Source organism: Cibotium barometz, chromosome 26 (assembly GCF_041138505.1).
Source record: "Cibotium barometz isolate CiBa-2024 chromosome 26, ASM4113850v1, whole genome shotgun sequence".
Lineage (NCBI taxonomy): Eukaryota > Viridiplantae > Streptophyta > Polypodiopsida > Cyatheales > Cibotiaceae > Cibotium > Cibotium barometz.
The window spans coordinates 40,021,576-40,026,776 of NC_141071.1; positions in this window are offsets into that span (position 1 = coordinate 40,021,576).

Here is a 5,201-nt window from a genome sequence, read left to right on the forward strand (position 1 = left end):
CGTGGTAATGGTCGTGGATGGCAGGATGGGTCACCACAACAGAATTTTCAGCCTACATATGGTGCTAGGGGTGGTCGTGGATATACACCTCAGAGAGGCAGAGGTAATCCTCGTGGTAGAGGACATTGGCAAGGCCAACAAGCATCTATGCAAAATGTGGAATGCCATTACTGTGGAAAGCTTGGTCATATGGCACGTGATTGTTTCCGCAAACAAAATGATTTGAGAGGGAGTAGAGCACAACATGGTGGAAATTATGCAAATGGTGAAAATTTTGCATCAAGCAGAAATGATGGCAGCGCAAATCACTTGTTTGCCATGAAACATGTCATGGGATCTATGATGGCAAATGGTGACAATGATGACACTTGGTATATGGACTCTGGAGCATCAAACCATATGGCTTGTCATGGCAAATGGTTTGAGCATATGAAGCCTATGGATGTGAAAGGCTATGTGGAGATAGGAGATGATACTCAACATGCTATCACACATGTTGGAAGTGTACCATTGGTTATGCACAATGGTGAAACAAAGTTTATGGGGCAGATGTCTTGTATGTGCCTTCTATTACAAAAAGTTTGTGGTCAAATGGTGGAACAGGGTTTACAGGTTCGTTTCAACGAGCATGGTTGCTTTGTTGAGGATTTCAAAATGGATGTAAAGTCATTGCCAATGGCAAGAAAGAAGGTAGGTTATTTAAGTTGGATGCTGGGATTCCTGAGTTGAAATCAGTCATGTTCTCTAAAAGCCGAAATGTGGTACAGGATTGACATGTGGCAAAAAAGGATTGGACATGTGAACATACAAAGGTTAAAGAACATGCAGGCAAGAGGCATTGTTAGTGGGCTGCCTAGATTCAAGTATGATGAGAATATGCATGTTTGTGATGCTTGTCAGTTTGGAAAGCAAGGAAGGTTGCCATTTCCTAAAGAAGGCAACATGAGTAGCAGGTCACTTGAGATAGTTCATAGTGATGTATGGGGACTTGCACAAAACCCATCCATTAAAGGCAACTTGTATTATGTGACATTCATTGATGATTTCAGTAGAATGACTTGGATTTACTCTCAGAGAGAAAAGTGAAGTGTTGGGAAAGTTTATGGACTTCAAAGCTTTTGCAGAGAAGCAATATGGCTCTTGGATAAAATGTTTGAGGACAAATGGAGGTGGTGAATACACCTCACATGCTTTTGAGAATTTCTAGAGAAAGCATGGCATAAGAAGGCAGCTAACTTGTAGGTACACACCTCAGCAAAATGGTGTTGCTGAGAGGAAAAATAGAGTCATTTGTGATGTGTCCAAGGCAATGCTCAATGGAAAGAGCATGCCAGATTATTATTGGACAAAAGCATGTGCCACAGTGGTGTATGTACTTAATAAGACACCCACAGTAGCCATACATGGAAGTACGCCTGAGATGCGTCTTATAGGTTTTAGGCCAGACATTGGACACCTCAAAGTGTTTGGGTGCATAGCTTATGTGCATGTGCCAGATAAGAGAAGGAGGAAGTTGGATCCTAAGGCAAAAAAGTGCATTTTTGTGGGTATGCACAGGACCACAAGGCATATAAATATTACAATCCACATACTAGGCAAGTGGTTATCTCGCAAGATGTGGTGTTTGATGAACTTGATAGTTGGTACAAGGCAAAGGATGAGGGTGTCATTGATTCCGTTGATGCTAATGTGCATGTGAACTTGCCACAAGCAAGTTCTATTTCTATGTCTGGGCCAGCAGAGTCTAAGAGTAGCACTATACGTCCATGGTCAGGATGCTTGAGACATGAGAGTGTGAGCACTGGGAGTAGTGCTGTGGATAAAGGGAAAAAGAAGGTTGAAGGAGTTGGCATTACAGGTTATGAGTCGTCAAGTTCAGAAAGGTTGGATGAGGAACTTGGCATACTAGTTTTACGCACACAAGGTGGTGCAAGGTAGGATAGATATGTGCCTCCACATGCTAGAGTGATAGGTGTTCAGAGTGATCCACATGCATTGCGGAGGTCCCAAAGGGTCAGGTATCCAGTTGACAGGTTGACATATCATGACTTTGCTATGCATTATGCATATATGACCTCTTTGGTGAAGCATGTGGAACCTACATGCTATACAGAAGCTATTGGGAAGCATGTATGGGAGAAGACAATGGATGTTGAGATGGATGCATTGGTTCATAATGAAACATGGGATTTGGTTGCCTTACCACAAGGCAAAAATGTCATTGGTTGCAAATGGGTTTATAAGGTGAAATGCAAATCAGATGGTTCCATTGAGCGCCATAAAGTGCGGTTGGTAGCTAAGGGTTATGCACAAACCCTGATGAAACATTTAGTCCAGTTGCAAAGATGGAAACAGTGAGAGCAGTCATTGCTATGGCTGCAACAAATGGTTGGGAAATGCATCAAATGGATGTGAAAAATACATTTCTAAATGGTGATTTACAAGAGGAAGTTTATATGGCACAGCCAGAAGGATATATACACCCAAGGTACCCCACTCATGTATGCAGATTAAGGAAAGCATTATATAGTTTGAAGCAAGCACCTCGTGCTTAGAGTGATAAGATAAGCACCTCGTGCTTGGAGTGATAAGATAAGCCGATATCTTATCTCCCTTGGACTTCAGGTCTCTTCAGCAGATTCTTCACTCTATGTAAAGAAAACAAATCATGGGATTGTCTTGTCATCTATGTGGATGACTTGATTGTCACAGGAGATCATGCTACAGATGTTATGCATGTCAAGAAGGCATTGAGTGGGCAATTTGATATGAAAGACGGGTGAATTGAGATATTTTATTAGGATTGAAGTGATCAAAGACCATGCAGGGACATGGTTAGTGCAATGCCAATATGCATTGGATATGTTGGCAAAATATGGGATGACAGGGTGTAAGCCAATGAGTACACCTTTGGAGCAGAATGTATAGAAAGATGGTTGGCAGTCTTATTTACATGACTATCACACACCCGGATCTTAGTTATGCTATGGGGCTAGTAAGCCAATTTATGCAGAGCCCCAGAAAACCTCATTTGGATGCAGTGAGACGCATTATGCGATATGTAAAGACCACTGCACATTATGGTCTTCTTTATGAGCATGCTAAAGGCTTGGATGTACACGGCTACACAGACGCAGATTGGGCAGGTAGCTCGTATGACAGTGCAGTGGTGAGTTGGAGCAATAAGGAGCAGCCTACTATTGCTTTATGTAGTACTACAGAGGCTGAATACAGGGGTGCAGCCATTGCTACATGTGAAGGAGTATGGTTAAAGAGTCTCTTGGTGGCTGATTTAGGTGAGCCTATTGATGGCAAGGTTGTAATTCATTGTGACAACATGAGCAGCATACAGTTGGCTAAGAATCCAGTTTTTCATGCGCGGACCAAACATATAGAGGTCCACTATCATTTTGTTAGAGAGAAAGTGTTGGATGGTACAGTGGATTTGCAGTATTATGTGAAGACTGAAGAGCAGGTGATCGACATCTTTACAAAGCCACTTAGCAGGGAGAAGTTTGAGTACTTCCGTACTATGTTGGGAGTACATGGGATGAGCGTGAGGGGGAGTGTTGAGAGCTTTGATAGCCCAACCTCATCTACATCTTCATCTATGTGGCAGTACATTATGAGCTTGAGAGGGGATGTTGAGATTCAACCTCGATGTCAGCTTGTGCCAGTTGCACTATGTGCTAGCATATTACGTAGTAACATGTGTGAGACAAATGACCGTGTCCAGCTGGTCATAGTGTGTGGGGACATTAGCTAGGGTTAGCATTGTGTGGACACAACACATGTAGTGTGTTGTAGATTATGGATTATGGCTTTATGCATTGTGTGAGAAGGGATGGTTTCCCTCCATGGTTAGGGTTTGATAATACATTAGGGTTTGCTCTTGTGTGTGTGTCTCCTCTCCCTCTACCTATTTTTCATTATGGGCTTGGTACATTCACAAAGAAATGGAAAACTACTTTGAAGGTGCTCCAATCCAAAGTATGCAATCCATACTTGCTTTATTACCAAGGTGCTGAGTCATGCAGCAGATCTTCCAATTCTTCCAGAAAGCATACTAGAGGAATAGGTACCACAAGCTACAATGCCAAAAAAACCACCATCACTTACCTCTGAAGAGCTCTAGGAAGGTGTTATGGGCTACCACACCTCCAAGAGGGAACTCTACACATTCACCTAATGGATGAGCAATAGAACACAACCGTCGTGGTACATACCAATGCTTCGATCTCGAGACCCTTGAGGCCTCCAAGCTCGCTTGTCAAGCTCCAAACTCCAAGCTTCACCTCCACATTGTCATCGTGGAGTCACTCACACCATCACATAGACCAATCACACTCTCTCTCACTCTTTCATACAAGCATAAGTACACAAGAATGAAAGAGGCACAATGCTAGAATTCTCTCACTCCTCTCTCTCTCTCAAGTCACAAAGGGAAAGCTCTCAATAGCACAAGGGAGAGCTCTCAATAGCACAAAGGGGATTATGTCCTTTTCATTATAAGAAAATGCCTTATATACAATTAGTCTTTATTCACACTTGGGCGCCCAAAACTTACTTACTAGGCCTTCGGTGGCCAATATCTCATAATGTATAACCTTTATAGTGTCTTTTCATGACACTTATTAATGTCCTCAATTGAGGATCATGTTGTTAATCCAAATGGGATTAACATTCCCCCCTTCCTGATGTAGGTTTTGTCCTCAGAACCTGTTACCGAGGTTGGAAGAACTGGTCCCTAAACTCATGTCGGTAGAAATTTTGTCTCTGGAGGACTGGAGCTCCCGCAGAGTGCGATAGAATGCTGAGTGTGACTTCCAAAATCCAGTGTCTACCATGTCTTCAAATGTAATGTGCATGTAGGTTGGAAGACATCGTAATAATCGGTGGTAGTACAGCAGCATTCCTTTGTCTGAAGGCCCTTGATTCATATCGAACTTCAGGTGTTGTGCTTCAAAGCCATCATAGGTTTCTTTTGGTTGGTCTATTAGTACCACCAACAATTTCATAAACTTGACACTTGCAACAATATCAGGATCGCGTATCCTTCTCCATGCTCTGATCCATGTCAGCATTTGCTGTCTTTGTTCTTGAATATGGTAAAATGTTGCTGGTGTAAAGATAGGGAAATTATAACAAACATGGGAGTGCTCTTGGAATTCCATTGGGGCGTCCACCTTCTCTTGATAGGC